Here is an 18664-nt window from a genome sequence, read left to right on the forward strand (position 1 = left end):
CTCCCTCCCTCCCTCCCTCCCTCCCTCCCCCTCTCTCTCTCTATCTCTCTCTCTCTCTTTCTTTCTTTCTTTCTTTTTTTTTTTTTTTTTTTTTTTCTTTCTCTCTCCCCATCTCTCTCTCTCTCTCCCCCTCCCCTCCCCTTCCCTTCCCCTCCCTTTCCTTATAAATTGAAGTTGCTGTGTCTTTTTTAATTCATGTTGGACTCGGATAAATATGGGTGATGCTGGCATTTTCCTGTTGCTGTTCAGGGCCTCTTTGGGAAATTATTCGCTGATCCCACCGTTCTAAATTAGATTCCCTCCTCCAGGCACCTGCCCATCCCTTGTTTGGAGTCCTTAACAAGCGCCTGTAATGGTTGGTTTAATTGTCTTCACTAGACTATACTCCACTAGGCACCAGAACCATAGCTTACTCAGCTTCAGGTCCCTGCAATTAACAGAGACCTTGCATAGCAGAGTTGCTCATTAAATATTTCTTTGTTTTTAATTTGGAGATCAAATTATCCAGGAGAGAATTTTTCTTTGGTGTGATTATGTATATTCTGCATTTGTTTCAAGCATTTTGTGTTTATTAGTCTGGCATTTAGAAAGCTGAGGATTGACATGCTCAGTATAAAACCATTAAGAGAACAGATTGGAAATTCATTTTATGCGAAAGTCACAAATGACAACTGTGGTTCAGCATAGAAGGTAAAGAAAACCAGTGAGGGGACCAGTAATGTCATCCAAGCCAGAGGATTTTTTAGAACCACCGGAGGCAGCATAGTCCGTTAGAAAAAGGAAAAGTACTCAAGTCTGGAGGCCCAGGCTCTCAAGGTCTTGTCTCAGGCCATGATTTGGGCTGTATCATGTAACTTCGCAGGTGTGCAGTTTTCTCATCTTTTAAAATAAGGGGGTTGATCTAGCAAATCTCTAGGTTCTTTTGGAACTCAAAATTCTGTCATTATTTTGGTAATACAAGAGAAATGCATTCTTATCAATTATCATTCTTGTCAATTATGAACACATTCTTGTCAGTTATTAAGATGAGGGCATTCTTATCAAATATTCCCTTTACAAATAGCCTTTGTTATGGGTTTCTGAAATTATACTAAATAAATGCTGTTGGTTATTATAAATTAATGCACCTAATTGTGCCACTTTGAAGCACATTTATTTCCTAAAGAGACCGCCTCGCTACTGTCGTTAGACTTTATATGTCTATTTTAACTTAATAAAAAATGATGTTACTGACTGAATAATTTCAAAAAATTAAGAACTGCTTGAAAGAATTTTGACTGTCATGTTAGCCTCATCCTCTCTGGACAAAAAGATAAGTATGACGCTCTACTTTCCACGTGATAATGCCAGCTTTCATTTCTCTCCTCTGGAAGGTAGAAAGATAACATTTACTGAATCTACTGTATAGAATTCACCCTTACTAAATTATATCTTTTAGTTCATGAATCACACCTATTGGTGGCACTCTTTAATCAACAATATAGAACAGCTGCATTTCAGACACTTGTTGGAAGGCTTTTAATCTAAGCTAACAATCACAGGTGATTCTAATACAAAGGCAGTGGACAACCATGGTTATACCTATGTTAAGTAGCGATCCAGACTAAGTTTTTACTTTTGTTAGCCTATGGTTAACCAAAATATCCATGTTTGAATTATGTTATCTTGGCCTTTTGCAGAAATGTTGCACTTAAATTGTAGCTTATTTTTATACCTTCTGTTTTATATAATTAGGAAATTTTTAATTTCAAATTTTCAGTTAGGAAATTGCCTTATGAATTTGTCTTGATATCTCCTGGAAAATATAGTTAATAATACTGGTCCATGTGTTACAGATTGACTTTTACACACCAGGTTGACATAAATTTCTGCTCAGTTTAGTTCCAAGGAAAATTGTGCAAAAAATTAAGTATGCTTTCTGTTTGTTTGAAAATGGAAACTATGTAACTGCATTGTCCTCTTCAGTTTAGCAAAAGACTTAAGTCAGATTTGTAAGTGAAGTTGGTAATATACTTATCTCTGATTTCTTCAAATACTTATATTAGATGGATTAAGTTTAAATACTATGTTATGTTTAAATATGCTCGTTTGTAAGATGTTTTGGGAAGTATATAAATCTGAAAAATAATACACAGACTCATCTGGTTGCCTTTTTTTTTTTAATGACACCCTCCATTGAAGTTGGATGACTGACTTGTGGAATCTGTAGTTCACAGTAAACATATGTAGTCTCTCTCTCTCTCTCTCTCTCTCTCTCTCTCTCTCTATCTCTCTCATCTCTCTGTCTCTATCTCTATCTCGACTTGTTATTGCCTTCCAAGTTGTCACAGGCCTGATGCCTTTGGTCACAAAAGAGCAATTTCATTTTTTCCTTTGATTAAAAAAAAGTCAATTACAGTTGACATACAATGTTTCAGGCATACAACATAATGGTTAGATATTTACATAACTTATGAACTAATCTCTGATAGGTCTAGGACCCATCTGTTCCATACATGGTTATTACAATATTGTTGACTACATTCCTTACGCTGTACTTTACATCCTCATGCATTTCATTCTTTATATGATATCCAGATAGCAGATTCGTAGTTAGTATCCTTAAAAAAATCAGTTTTCTTTTGTGAGTCCTGCTTGGTATTTGCTCTGCTTCAGTGAGCTGTTCAGCAGCTCTTGTATATCCTGCTACTTATTATCCATTCTCCAACATATGAAGCCCCACAGAGAGTTGTGAAAATATTCACTTCAGCACAGTGATAATCTGGCTGTATTCCATACATGGAATACAGTTGGTCTATTCTTGTTGGTCTTGCTCTGATTCTTGATATAAGTGTGACTTACACAGGCTGTAGGTAAAACAATAATGTAGGCTAGAGATGATAGCTATCTATGAGAGCCTCAGAATTGTACGAAAATTAAATTGAACACTGTATTGGTACTCTTCTGCCTTCGTCTGGTTTTCTATTTTTCAGTTTGTACACTGTTATAAAATTTACTGGTTGAGTGTTCTTTACTTTTTACTATGCATAATCAAATGCTAATACAGCTGACCCTTGAACATAACAGTTTGAAGTGCACTGGAACACTTTTATGTGGGTTTTTTCCATAAATGCCTGTACTGTTTCAGATGTAGAGGGCCACTGTATGTATTTATCTACAATGCTCTATATAGGGGACTTACGTATTCCTAGATTTTGGTATTTGCGGGGGTTCCTGGAATCAGTCCCCCACAAATACTGAGGAACAGCTAAGTTTTTGGGATGTCAAAAGTTATGCTTGAATTTTCAACTGCTTGATGGTCGGCATCCCAACCCCCTGCATTGTTCAAGGGTCAACTGTATTATATCTAGTGCCAGATATGTATCCAGGAAACATTTGAATAAAGAAATGTTGACTCAGTGTTCATCACTTTTCTTATTTGTTGTTTCCATTCAAAGGATTAAAATGGGTTTCTCTAGCCTTAGCTGGTTTGGCTCAGTGGATAGTGCATTGGCCTGCGGACTGAAGGGTCCCAGGTTGGATTCCGGTCAAGGGCACATGCCCGGGTTGCGGGCTCCATCCCGGTGCAGGGGCCGTGCAGGAGGCAGCCGATCAATGGTTCTCTGTCACCATTAATGTTTCTCTCTCTCTCTCTCTCTCTCTCCCTCTCCCTTCCTCTCTGAAATCAATAAAAATATATTAAGACAAAAGGGGTTTCTCTCAGTCAGTTGAATTTTTTTTTCCTTTTTTCTCTGTTGTGTTTGACCTATAAAGTCACATCGTCAGGTGCAAGCTGAATTATTCTCCCATGAAGCCTCTCGACTTCCTGAGCTGATTTTATTTGCTGCATTGTGTTTTCGGTGTCTAGTCCTACGTATCTTCATGATATTACCTTCTCTTGGCCTACTTGTTTTTCCATTTGCTACTCTTGACTACTTTGTTCTTTTTCTTTCTAACTTACGTCGTCAGTCCTTTTATTTAATCTGTATTTCTTTCATCCTTTATATATCCTCATGCAGCTATTCTCGGCGCCACTGGTTTGTTTCAGTTTATCAGCTGATTTTTAGTTTATAAATTCATTAGCATTTATGAGCACCCCTATTTATATTTAACTTAGATTAAAAGGATCAAAGGAGAGGTAGCTATACCAAAAATAGTAGCCTCCAGCTGTTTATATTTTTAAGTGGCACATCTTCCTTAAAATTATCATCGTTTGAAAACGGCAAATCCTGAATTTGTTTGCATGAATTTTGATTGTACCTATAGTCTTAAAGAGGTAGAAGAGGTTTTAAGATTTCTAAAACACATTTTGTTGTAAGGTCTCATCTCTAGTTTTATCTTCAAGGTCACTTAGAGATATGTCATCAGTAGGAAATGTGCTTTTGGGTTGTTTTCCAGTAGTGGTGATGGATTTGTGTCCAATCAAACATTCTTACATTTCCCTTGTGACTGACCGATGGTGTGTCTTCTGAGGCAGCTGGCTAGGAGTAGTGGTAGAAACTATCTATAGCTACAGAATGAAGTGAAGCTAACAGGTTGACCCTCCAATCTTGCTCTTATTATTAGCACCTTGAGCCAGACATTGAACATACTGGTAGCCTAAAAATTATTTATTTTGTATTTCATTATTCCAGGACTCTAACAGAACTTCAAAGTCCAGTATTACTATGAGCTAATCAGTATTGTGTAGATTTCTTGAAAGCACATTTAAAGAGATTAATTGCTAATCAAAGGTATATAAATTAATACTAAAGCTGAGATTGGGACCCATATACATTTTTTTTCCTCCTCTGCTATCATCAGTAGTTTTCTATTAATGTAGATCCATAGTCCCTTGACCAGTAGTGTCAGCATTTCTTGGAAATTTGTTAATAATATAAATTCCCTGGTCCCACCTCAGATCTAACTGAATCAAAAACTCTGGAGCCCACAGTTTGTTTTAGCAAGCCCTCCAGGTGATACTGATGCATGGCAATTTTGAGAACCACTGCCTTCAATCTGTTACTAATTGTTGCCTAGTAACTCCATCAATATTAGTGGAAATGGACTAAGATCTATGTTAGAACTAACTACTCTAAGCCTATTACGTGAGAGTATTGTTGTAAAATATTGACTGAAGTAGTAGAAAGTAAAAGTCATCTCTTGTAGATTAATTATATCTGATCGTTAGGGAATTTCCCTAGCTCTTTTCTTTCTCAGCCACAGATAACACAAAGCAAGAATACATGTATTGGGCTTTTTCTTAAAAATAGATCTTTGGTGACATACATTAGTGGTAACATGCATTTGAAAAAAGTGTTATGAAGAGGTAATTCAGGACATCACCTGAACTAGTAAAGCTTGGATTATGCCCAAGGGAAGGAAATAGCCCAGATACAGATGTCCAGAAAGCACTAAGTTTGTTTTGGAAAGCTACCAGGTTAATGCTATTGTATTCAGAATCTCCAGGGCCAAAGGTGACATGGGATTCAGGAGTTGACCAGTGGAAATTCTCTAGATTTTAGAATAGAATATTTTCCCCTTTTAAGGAAATTAGTTTTGATTAGGTAAAGCACTTTGTGCCTACTGTATGATTTAGTTAAATCAGTTACAGTGGTTCTCAACCTTCCTAATGCCGCGACCCTTTAATACAGTTCCTCATGTTGTGGTGACCCCCAACCATAAAATTATTTTAGTTGCTACTTCATAACTGTAATTTTGCTACTGTTATGAATCGTAATGTAAATATCTGATATGCAGGATGTATTTAGGCGACCCCTGTGAAAGGGTCGTTCAACCCCCAAAGGGGTCGCGACCCACAGGTTGAGAACCGCTGGATTAAAAGCTATTGAGAGGCTATAGTCAGGGTTGGGAGTGATTTTATAAGCTGCTGTCCACAGGAAGTCAGGTTAAAAATGGAACTATTAAAAAAAGAAAAGATTGGTACAAGGTTATTAAAATTAAAGTGATTAGAGAAGACGCCCTCATAATGAAAATAACCTCAATTCCCTTCCCTGTAACTTTATTACACAGAACTAATTGTGTTTCTCTCTCTTAATGTTGTTTCTGTATATGCATCAACATTGTCATCACTGTAGACCACTAATGAGCAAGCTTTGTAATTCTTCCCCTGCTCAAGTACATAGTACCCATGGCAGTAATTGCTGATAAATTTTCATTCTTTCAAAGATTCTTACTGGATGTGATTAACTTGTAGGTTCATTAAATACTTTTAGTTTAGATTAAATAAGGGCAATGCATTTTTAATATAATAAAAGTTAACTTAAAATATGTTTTAATCTGTAGATTTCAAAGAAACCTAATTATTGATACTTGGAAAACGTTTTTTTGTTTTCATTTTATTTTAAGTTAGGGTTTAGGTTTAGCAGAGTATAACAGAAAATCCAAACTAACTGTAGCTTAAAATAGAGATCATTTTTTTTTAGCACATAAAAACCCAAAGATATAGTCAGTATAGGTCTGATATAGATCTGAAGTATCAAGGACACAGATTCTTTCTAACTTAATATATCTTACTAGAGGCCTGTTGCACGAAGAGATTCGTGCAATAGGCCTTCCAGTCCCTTGGCTGCTGGCACTGGTTTGCCTCTGGCACCCGGGACCCAGGCCTTCGCTCTGGCCGGGCTCCGGCCGGAGCCGGCCCCGGAGTTGTCAGGCTTTGCTCCGCCGGCCCTGGGGCCGTCAGGCTTCACTGCTCCACTCTGCCGCTTGGAGCCTACATATGCAAATTAACCGCTATCTTTGTTGGGTTAATTTGCATACTCCTGATTGGCTGGTTAGTGTAGCGAAGGTACGGTCAATTTACATGTTTGTCTATTATTAGGTAAGATTTTACATTCCAGTGTTATTTCATGAACCAAAATTGCTGTTGGAATTCTAACCACTGCATCTTCTTTCTAGTCTATATTGTAGCGGACAGAAAAGGAGAACTGTCTTTTGGAACACTCTAAACTTGGTGCATTTTTAACTTTCTACCTTTTTGTATGTATTATCTTGGGCCAGATTTTTATGATCCTAATCTAGGACCATAAAATAAAAAGAAGACACTTAATCATTGCTAGATCATTAGGTGAAAGGCAAGTAGAAAGCAAATGAAGAATGAGCAACTGTGCTGTTCATTTATTTCATTTGTAGAGCTCAAGGCATTGCATGGTAAAGTGGTGGTGGTGGTGAGGATGATGGCTTACACTCCTTATTCCTGGGTAGTTTGATGTTCATTTCCAAGCCATGTATCCATTTGTTTTATTTCTCCCAGAATACGCCTCAAGTTCTACTTAGATATCTTCTCTCATTTTAATTCAGAAGGTTTAGTCGCCATAAGGGAAATGAAGCTGGTCATTTTGGACCGTGTTTGTTTGTTTGTTTTTAAATATATTTTACTGATTTTTTACAGAGAGGAAGGGGGAGAGATAGAGAGTTAGAAACATCGATGAGAGAGAAACATCAATCAGCTGCTTCCTGCACACCTCCTACTGGGGATGTACCCTAACCAAGGTACATGCCCTTGACCGGAATTGAACCTGGGACCCTTGAGTCCGCAGGGTGATGCTCTATCCACTGAGCCAAACCAGTCAGGGCTGTTTGTGTATTTTTAATTGATTTTTTTTTGGGGGGGGGGGTTGGTTGGGGGGAAAGAGACAGTCTTAAATTTGTTGTTCCACTTATTTATGCATTCATTGGTTGCCTCCTAGATGTACCCTGACTGGAAATGGAACTCTCCACCTTTGCATATTGGGGTAACGCTCTAATCAACTGAGTCACCTGGCCAGGGCTTGGACCATGTTACTTTATGAATGCTTTTGTACTTGTTTTTATATCTTTGACCTAAGAATTTGATTGAAAAATTCAGAGAAATCAGTGTTTCATGCATTTCGTGTCACCTAACATAAATATTAATATTTTAAGCATGTAATGTTATACATGAAGACTTTAACATTTGAGAGTGAGTAGAAGAGGATAGAGAAATCTCCTTTGAATTGATATAGCATTATTATTCATCGGCTCAAAGGGTCTACAAATATATCCATCTCCTTTGTTAACAAGAGTTGCTGTTACTGATAACTGCAAGTGAGCAGTTGTTCAAGTAGGACTTTGTTAGATGGTTGTATGTTAGCAAAAAAAAGATAATAACTTTGACTGATGATAGACTAGTGATTATAAGCCTTAATTTTCTTGAGCTGAACCAAGATGCTCAGCACAGTTCAAAAATAAGATTTTATATCAGATAGATGTCCTCTGTTACTGGTATAGGATAACAGTCTTCAATTATAACCAAAGGCAGTACCTAAAAATAAAAACACCTGAGATAAGCTTTGCTTTTCAAGGAGTAGATAGTTGTAGTAATAAATTAATATTCATATTATTAATCAATAATAATAAAAATGACAGCACTTAACATTTCCTGAGTGCTTGCTATATGATGGGCGTGCTTCTAAATCCCTTAATACCTATTTTCTCATAATCCTTATAATTATATAAAATAAACAGTATTATTGTTTCCATTTTACAGATCAGAAAACTGAAAATTAGGGTGAAGAGTTTGATGTTTGACCCCAAATCTGTTTAACTCCAGGCTCTATGTGCTGTAGTGAACCTGAAGATCTGGTGTCCAGGTCTAGGCTAATACTTGGTAGTAAGAGGGCTATCCCAGGGCAGGTTGATTGGGTGGTAGTGACAAGAAAGTGAATTTCCTTGACCACTGCTGAGGAGGAGAAGGATAACGCACACAGTACGTTAGTGAGTTCAGAGTGTCCATATTTGGAGAGAATTTTCTCTAACTTTGAATGTTTTATTCTTCCTACAGAAAATAGGTTGATTTTGTTTCCTTTGCTTGATGATTAAGAGGATAGTCTCATTGCCATTTAAAAGAAGAGTTTTACATGCACCATCAGATAAATTGTGAAGCAAGAAATAAACAAGGTGCTCAAGTTTCCTCCCACCTCCACTTCTCCCTCCCCCACAGGATTTACAGACTAATTTAGAATATTTTATTGTAGGGTTCCTTAAATATCTGAATTCCCCTAAGTTCCTTTGTGTTTGTTTACAGTTAATGTGTTAAGAGCCATTGACATTTGAATTTGAAGATCATCAGAAGTGAAGATAAAACATCTCAAAAATTATAATGTAAGTGAATCGGAAAATGAAAATAAAAAATGGACAAAATTAATATTGCCAACAATATTTCTGGAATCCATATATTATCCTACATGAAATTTATGCATACAAATAAACAGTAACTACAAACTTTAGTTCCAGTTACAAGTCCCAGTTCTTAAAATTCTGTATTCTACCTGGTGAAAACTATGACTAAGTTTTAGTCATTGGTAATTTTTCATTAGAATTCTTTGGCTTCCATGTAGTGTTTTTTTTCCTTTTCCTCCTTAGTACTTTGCAGTTTGACAAGGGCTCATGCTATATTTAAAATTGTGTGCAAAAAAAAAAAAAATTGTGTATAGAGACTGAAATCTTTGCCTTCTAGCTGCTGATGTATGTTTTACTCAATTTTAATTTTACTACAGTTTTTTATGTTTCTTAGCCAAAAATATGACCAGTTAGCTGCCTCCTCCCTTCCTTCCCTTCTTTCTCTATCCCCTCCCTTCCTCCCTCCCTCCCTTCTTCCTCTCTATAAATATTTGTTTAGCATCTACTGTGTTCTGCACAGTATGCTAGATCCAGAATTCCTAAGACCTTGGCACTGAAACAAATGATGTCATCTTTTTATACAGTTAGGGGCATAGGAGATTCTTTACTGTGTCTAGGACTTGTAATGTCCTTAGTGTGGCTGAAGCTCTCCTGCTTATTTCAATCACCTGTGGTGCTTGGTGAGCATTGAGCTTCCTAGATTCCAGCCAAGACATTGTGAATCACTGGGAGTGGGCCCCCAAATTTTCACTTAAAGTTTTTAGTAAGTGTATTCTAGTCCAACTCTGTAAGTTTGTTGATGAGGGAACAGATCTAGAGAAATCTAATAACCTGCCCTACGGCACAATAAGTGTTAGAAGGCCAGGAAAGGTTGGTACTGTTTCCTCCAAAGTCACAGGGCTACTTAGTGCTATTTAGTGATCTCCTGACTTCCCGTTCTAGACTTCACTGTCACTTAGTGCTTTTTGTTGGGTCTGACAGCTTCACTGTGTATATATGAAATCATAACATCTGTCATTGTTCCTAAAAAAATAACTAAAAGCACATATTGATTATGTGCATGAGATACATGGACTCTTTCTTCATCTTTAGTCAGTTATGCTACTGATTTTGATTTTGAAATCATTGGGTGGAAAAACTGTGGTAGTCTAGGTAAAGGAAAAATACTTGTTCTTTTATTCCCCATTGCACTATCCCTACTTTTTTTAAAAAATATATTTTTATTGAGTTCAGACAGGAAGGGAGAGGGAGAGATAGAAACATCAATGATGAGAATCATTGATCGGTTGCCTCCTGCACACCCCACACAGGGGATCAAGCCTGCAACCTGGGCATGTGCCCTGATCAGGAATTGAACTGGGACTTTTGGTTCATAGATCGATGCTCAGCCACTGAGCCACGCTGGCTGGACTCTATCTCTACTTTTGACCTTTATATTTTATGCTTCTGAAAAAGAGGGGTCTGAATTCATTTTAGAATGATGGTAGTAACTAGCATAGTGCTTTGCAAATAGGTGCTTGGTAAATTGTAGTATGAATAGTATGTAGTTTGAACATAGGTAGTATGAAAAAACTTTGTTTTTTTTCCTTTGGATTCTATGAAATACTATTAGGAGTAGTTTTATTTGCTTGGTACAGAATCTGATGCTTTATATACCGAGCCAGAGACCTTAAATGATTGAAGTTATTTTATATTTTTATTACTACATTGTTGTGGTTGATATTCACAGTATCTGAGGGACTGAAATATTCTAAAGTATTTTCTGAACTATAAGTGTGAATAAATTTTGGTGTGTGTATTTTGTATTTTATTTTGCATAGTATATTAATAGTTAGAGACTTGCCTAAGCATGGAAGTTTTATGAATTTTTAAAATACACTTGAGAAAAAGCAGAATAACATTGTATTTCTATGATGACGTGTGAAATGCTTTGAAAACTGTAGTGTCACACAAATATAATGTATTATGATTTCTGCTATGATGATAATATGTCCACTGAGTTTCCTTGTGATTTAATTGAAAATGCTTACTATTGTTTAATGTAAAATAAGAAAAAAAATACATATGCTTGTCATTTGGCTTGTTCTTTTATCAGATTTTACTGAGTCTCCTTTAAGCACATGGTACTAAAGTAGATACTTCATAGATCACCTGAAGTTCTTTCACTGTGCTAATCCAGATTGTCACTTAATATACTGTTATTATACAAAACTAGAAGCCCGTTGCATGAAGATTCGCACAATAGGCCTTCCTTCCCCTGGCTGCCGGCACGGGTTTCCTCCGGCACCCGGGACCCAGGCCTTTGGTCCGGCCGCAGCAGAGAAGCCAAGCCTCGAGGCTAGGCTTTTCCCCTCCGGCCGCAGCGAGGCTTGGCTTCTCCGCTGCAAACCAAGCCTCTTCAGTGTTCACTCAGCACCTGCTGGAGTCTTCAGTCTTCACTCAGCGCCTGCTTATGCAAATTAACTGCTATCTTTGTTGGGTTAATTTGCATAGTCGCTTTGATTGGCTGGTGGGCATAGTGGAGTGACACCAGTTTGCATGTTTGTCTTTTATTAGTGTAGATGCCCAGGATGATACTTCTATTTTTAGAAGAGTTTTGTCAGCAATTTTCTAAGAAAAAAGTGATTAATGAATGAATAACTGAATGTTAAGTATTATCAGTTAAGTAATCAGAGTAGCTAATAGTAATGTTAACACATTTTGGTTTGATTTTTATAGTTACAAAGCTGTTTAACCTATATCACCTCAGTTATTTCTATAACAGTCTTGTGAGGTAGGACTTCATTTGTCAGATGGGTAAATGAAGCTCAGGGGAGTGACACGATTGTCCAGTGTCCCCTGCTTGAAAAGATGGAACCGAAATTTTGACTCTTAAATGCCATCTTGTTTCCACTGTGCAGCATAAATCATAACATGGAAGTGTCTTGGGATATACGTTTTGCTATTTAAATGAAACTCTAGATATTGGAAAACTTATGACAGGTTCATCTTGTCCAGCCAGCCTAATTATTTGGTGTGTACTTCTCTTGAGAAGTCTGACTCATTTTGCTACTCAAAAAATACTTAAAAGAGATGCAGGTATCTTTTGGATAACAGACTCATTCTTAGTGTGGCTACCATTGAATGCTGCCTAAAATTATTTGAGTGTTTAAATGTTTAACAGAGCAGGTCTTTAGAAGTATACTGAACTATATTAACTCAGAAAATATACTGTGTGATATGATATAGCACAGTGTAGTGAAAAGTCTTGGTTATTTCTTAGTCTTGGGTTTTTAGTTCTGGTTTTACTTCTTAACTCTGACTCTGGATTAGTCACTTGATTTCGCTGATCCTGATTCCCTTATCTGGAAAAGGGGTTTTAAAATGATTGTCTTATCTTTATAGAATTACTAGAGGCCCAGTGCATGAAATTCGTGCATGGGTAGGGTCCCTAGTGGCTGTCGACTGCCAGCCGGGGCCTCCCTTCCCAAGGTTGGCTGAATGACCCTGCCCCCTGGTGGAACTCCCAGTCAAGGGGACAATTTACATATTAGGCTTTTATTATATAGGATTATTAGATCCAAACATAATGATTGCTTATAATAATTTAAAAAGTTAACAGCTATGTAGTGTGTACCATGTAGTTGGCACTGGTTTAAGTATTTTACATATATTAATTGTTATAACAATCCTGTGAGGTATAAGGATTATTGGTATCCCACTTTATAGATGAGGAACTCAAGCACAGAGAGGTTAAGTAACTTCCTCAAGGTCACACAGGTGATTGAACTAGAATTTAGTACCAGGCAGTCTAACCCCAGAATTGGTAATATGTATGGAAGATAATGTGTATGAGAGCATTTTTGCTGTTTTAAAAAGCCATGCTAATATTAAGTATTAATACTTTAAAATGATATTTAAAAAGGTATTTTCTTCATCTTTATACAGATAGTGAGAAAAGACAAAAATAAGCGAGAAGATAGTATCTTTCTTATGATTTGTACTAACTAATCTGGTAAATAGGGAACAGTACTCAAAATTATGGAGGGATAAATCACTGAATGATGCCAGTACTTTGCATTTTAACTTAACCTTTCCAGACTTGAAAGAGAAAGAGACATTAAATGCTCTTCTTTTCCTACTGAATTTTTTAATTTAGTTTCTGCAAACAAAATAAAATACCTGTTACCTATGCTAACATAGTGTGCTTGGAGCTCTAATGATCTGACTGGTCTTCAGTTTAGTATGACATTTTCTCAGTTAAACTGGTATGTAAGTAACTTTACCCTCTAGGCTACTTATGAATCCAAATGAGTTTTCATTTTTGCTCTAGTTTGTCAGAGATTTTTGACGAAGTTCTGAGAAGCTCTTTTAAGAGAGTGCTGAGGGTGTTGAGATTGATTGGTGCTGGAACCCAAGGTCCCTCCTTCTCTCCAGTTCTTACTGGATCCCCTATGGACACATAAATTTTGGCTAGCATACTTGGCTTTTGCCTGTTTTATTTATTTGTATTTCCAGATACGATCTTTGGAGAAGCAATACTCTGCAGGAAAAAAGATATATGTACACCATTTTTTATACAACCTGGTTTTTCAGACTTGCTGTTGGATTACCAAATAATACACACCCTGACTTTCAGTTCAGGAAGTATAGTTGATAGACCTTAAAATAAAATAATACAAATTAAACTGTATCCAAGGTCACATGTACCTTAGAACCTTGGGGTTTTCTAAACTAAATGCCAACAGGCACCAGCTGTCCCAGAGCTCAAATCCCCTTTGTTTCTCTGAAGAATACAAAGTGTAGTCTCTGATCTTTGTCAATCAGATGCCATTATGATAAGATCATTTATTCCATCTCTTTTATACTATAGATTGGTTAAATTAAAAAGTGCAGGGTTCTGGGGTAGCATTTTAAAAATAATTATGAGCTGCAAATAATTTTGTTTTGGGGGGTTATTTTTCTATTTTGGGGACTGCAAATAGTCTGACAATGAGTCTTTTGTGTCCCAAATTCTTTATACACACTAAAGGCCTTTTATTATTTTTTAAATAAAATGTTCTGCAGAATGACTAATAGAATATGAACAGTGCTTGTGACACTGTAGTCCATTGTGTAAGTGTTGAGAGTAAAATTTGCATTCCTAGAAAAGGTTTTTCACAGTCAGGATACAGAACTCATTCTTTAATGTCCTCTGGCAAATGTACTATGTGTGTGCTCAGGACATTACTACGGAGTATACTTTCCATGGAGTACTGATGAAAAATGAAATTGGAGTGAAGCGGTTTAAATAAGGCAAGTGGTCTAGACCTTATTGTAATGACTGTGGTCAGTAATGACTGTAAATTAGAGAAATGCAGCCTCTCCCAAGTCCTCTGGAGGCATTTATTTACTATAATATGAAATGCATGTGACTTATTTCCAGATCGTTTTGAATTAAAATTAGTATGAATTGTTTATCTGTATTTCTCTTTTTCAGAAATACTTTTTTACTTTCACTAGAAATGTTTTTACTGGGTTTTGAAATATGTCAGGAGAAGAGGAATATCAAAACATTTATGACTGTTTATTACTGTGAAATACCTCCAAGTGTTAATGGGACCAACAATAAAGTAATGATGATTCCACTAACCATCTGACAAACCAGCAGAACCAGAGAGAGCCCATGCTTTGATAATGGTTACATTGAAAAATACTGGTGATAGAACTGCTTTTGGGATTGAAGCTTTGGGCCAACCTTCTGCTTGAACGTACCAAAAGTTACATAGGATGTGTGTATATATGTGCATGAGAGTATATGTGTAATATATTTTTAAAATTTTGCTCCTGATTTTTGTACTTTGATTAAGTGATTCATCTATTAACTAAAACTTCTTTAAAATTAAAAATGTTGTACATTCAGTCATCTTAGTCAAAGGAGGACAGTTTACAGTGCAGATTTCAGTGAGAAGTACTTTTAGGGCCAAGTGCTTTCTTTCTTCACTTAAATTTAATTAATGAATTCCTTAATGGGAGACCTTTATTTCTGATTTCATCCTTTTTTCCCTTCTGAAGAGGGTGCTCTTGTATTTCCCCAATGCTATTTGAACACTTTCTACCAGCTAAGCATTTAGCACTAATTATTTTCTATAAATCATGCTTTTTGATCCTTATTACAGTCTTATAAGGTTTTGTTATTATATTTTATAAGAAAGAATTTAGAGAGATTAAGTAACTTGTCTGAATTATTATTTACTAACTGGTGAAACCAAGTCTCTGATGCTAAAGCTCATGTTTTCAGCCACTGACCAGTTCTGAGCTTTGTGTTCTCTTCTTGGTTTCTGTTGCATCCTTTATATCCTTCATTCCTACACTCCACTGTTATGAGGTACTTCACATACTCAGCACTTTCATTGGACTGTAAGTCCCTGAAGAAAATGAATCCGTTTTAACACTATCCCCAGTACATAATACATTGATGATATTAGTAAATGTCTGTGCAAGAGTAAGAAAAAGGAGATTTAGGAAGTTCCTGCTTCCCAAATGGAAGGGGAGGGTGGGAAGAACTGGAGGGAAGGTGCTTAAGAGGCCTTTAGTTGGTGATAGAGGTTCTTAGTCTCCATCCTTTCAAGGTAGCTGAGGGGTGCCATGAGGCATATTTGGAGGTGATAAGGGAACCCCTGCTATCTGGAAACGAATTTCTCTGCCTTTGCAGCTTTAACAGGGATGCTTGTAAATTCAGTGGTATTGAGGCAAGAAGTAATCTGTAGTAGGTTCCCAAATTCATTTATTAAGACATAACTTTCTTAATTTGCAAGTATTTAGCTTGAATAATTCTCAGGAATAAGCATAACCAACCCCCCCCCCCAAAAAAAAACAAACAAAATAGAAAAGTAGAGAGTACTTTATCTTATTAAATGATACTATTTTGAAAAGCATATAGAGCCATTTCTATCCCCTTACCAATTATTGTTTTGTATAACTGTTCACCTAAATACTACACTTTAAAATAATAGAACTTTTGAGACCAAAAGGGTGGAACATTGCTCTTAGGAATAGTGAGCAGAGGAAAAAGACATTCTGTTATAATAACAGCAGGCCAGTAAATGAGTGGGAATGACTAAGAGATGATGGGGTTTGTGTTTTGATCTTGTGGTGGAAAGAAAACTGTGTCACTCTGGCTGAGATAATGGCAGGGCTATTGAAAAACAGATTATGACTAGTGCTGGCCTTTCTTATTGTCAGCCTAAGTTCTGTTCTTTCATATGTAAGCATGTATATGTATATTCATTTGGTTATTTTGTGGAACCAGAAGTTAACATTTAAATAATATGGACTTGATTTTTTAAATAGGAATAAACAAAGTAATATAGTTTAGGGTGGAATGAGGAGTTGGTTAAAGAAAGGGGAATTCTAGTGAGAGTGACTTCCCACTTACAGGGGCCATGGCTCTGCAAATTTAGATATGTAAATGCATTTGTGATTGTAAAATTGTCCGCATGCTCATCTGCTTTAATTGCTCTTCCTAAGGGTTGATAATAAAAATTTAGTACATTAGACTATAATTGCAGTTTTACTCTGAAAGGTATTTTGAGCCTCTTGGAAAAAGGAGTCTACATGTGAATAAGTATAAATATAAAGAATAATTTACATTATTAAGAGTATCCCACAGTGCTAATTATATTTTGATCAGTTTTGTTGCTTTTGAGAAAATATCCTGTCTGTAACAACTTCATTAATTTCTAAAATGTGTTAATGATTTTTTGACATAGCACACTCAACTAAAACAAATAAAAATATTAATGCTCTTGAAGGCAGAAATTATGTTTTACCTACCCTTGAGGAATTATTATTGTTTTTGTTTCATAGCACACTTAACTCTCCATTCTTATTAATTACTTTCAGGTTATCGAGGGCCTGGGAATTTTCTGTGTATTTATGGCTGAGCTCAGTGATGGCGAACCTATGACACGCGTGTCAGAGGTGACACGCGAACTCATTTTTTGGTTGATTTTTCTTTGTTAAATGGCATTTAAATATATAAAATAAATATCAAAAATATAAGTCTTTGTTTTACTATGGTTGCAAATATCAAAAAATTTCTATATGTGACACGGCACCAGAGTTAAGTTAGGGTTTTTCAAAATGCTGACACACCGAGCTCAAAAGGTTTGCCATCACTGGCCTAGCTATTTGAACCTTGTCAGTGTTTTTTTGTTGTGTGTGTGTGTGTGTGTGTGTGTGTGTGTGTGTGTGTGCATGTGTGTACTTTCAAAAAAGTATTTAAAGGAACAGAAGGGAATCACGATTATAATTTTATTTTTTTAATAACAACTCTGATTAAAGGTTTGGGCAGAGAAGTGCCCATGCTAAGTAAAAATGAGAACAAAATGTCATGATACTGCAGCTGTGCTAGGACCTTTCTGTGAGGAAAATTTCTGTGCCAAACCTAAGAAATGATGTTGAAGGACAAATCTTTGATTCATATTTCAAATGGGACAATAGTTTGTGTGGGAGGGAAAAGTTGGGGGCATTTTGATTCAAGATAAAAGATATGTTAAAATTTGTAAAAGCTAGTGAAAGATCAGACAGAGGCCGAAAACTAGGACTACAGGCTTTATTAGAGGAGAAGGACCTGCCAGGCTGTCTGGCAAGGGGAGGACAGCAGCAGGTGCAGGGGTGGGCACGCCTTTTGAGGGGCGGAATGGGAAGGGGTTGGGACTTAGTTTACTCGGCGCACACTGATTGGTGGCTTACTGTATGGTCCATATAGGAACAAGGGTTTAGGGTATTTGGCAGGTGTGGATTGGTGGTTCAATGTATAGTCCATATAAGGTACATGGTTAGTCACTCAGGTATTTCCGGGCTGCAGATTACGTCATACTTCGCCCACCAGTTGGGGGAAGGGAGGATCTATCAGCTAGTTTAGCAAATATTTCCAATATTTAGAACTATAGCTCTTCAGTTCATTTGTGATACTAGAATTTTATGTCTGTGCTCTGAATCATACAGTCTTAGCTTTGAACTTCAAGACCATCTTGTATAGCAGTTTCATCCCTCAGGTCATCCTTATGACTTGAATATCATCATGGAATTGAATTCATTGAATGTCATTGATGTCATCATTCACAAAGCCAACACTTCCTGCTCCATTTTGGATACTATTCATGATAAAAGACCTTGGATACAGAAGATGACCCTTTTTGTAGCCTGCCAATTAGAAGGAATATGGATAATAGAGAATGATTGCCTAGTTTGGAATCATAGCTGTGTGTTTCAGTTAAGCATATGCTGCGAAGTTTTTATTTTTGGTGGCTGAGGGCAGAGAGTTAGGGGATGTGGCATTTAGTGATTAAAGCAGATACTATGGAAAGGCAATAATTTAATATAGTAATACTACAGTTTTAAAAATTTGTTTGAAATCTCTTTGTGAAACTTATGAAACTAAGAACCATTTAAAAATGTATTTGGAACATGAAACTGAATGTTTATATGTCATTGTTTCATTTTTGTGGCCAAATTTTATCCAATTTGGCTTTTGTCAAAAAATAAGTGATGTGACTTTGTGACTTTTCCACAAGTCACT

The 18664-nt window shown here is 36.5% G+C and overlaps 1 protein-coding gene across 8 annotated transcripts in view; it reads left to right on the plus strand.

Moving 5' to 3' along the window:
* MTMR2 (myotubularin related protein 2) overlaps positions 1-18664 on the plus strand; it is a 93782-nt gene that overhangs the window by 1770 nt on the left and 73348 nt on the right. For 2 of the 8 annotated variants that reach the window (XM_036324624.1, XM_036324627.1), the window contains exons 2-3: positions 8783-8898; positions 9026-9102. The exons of 5 other annotated variants lie outside the window; for them this stretch is intronic. The gene's annotated coding sequence lies outside the window, so the exon portion shown is untranslated. The remainder of the gene's footprint in view (positions 1-8782; positions 8899-9025; positions 9103-18664) is intronic. One more of the 8 variants, XM_036324623.1, reaches the window with a different exon arrangement.

Source organism: Myotis myotis, unplaced genomic scaffold (assembly GCF_014108235.1).
Source record: "Myotis myotis isolate mMyoMyo1 unplaced genomic scaffold, mMyoMyo1.p scaffold_m19_p_10, whole genome shotgun sequence".
Classification (NCBI taxonomy): Eukaryota; Metazoa; Chordata; class Mammalia; order Chiroptera; family Vespertilionidae; genus Myotis; species Myotis myotis.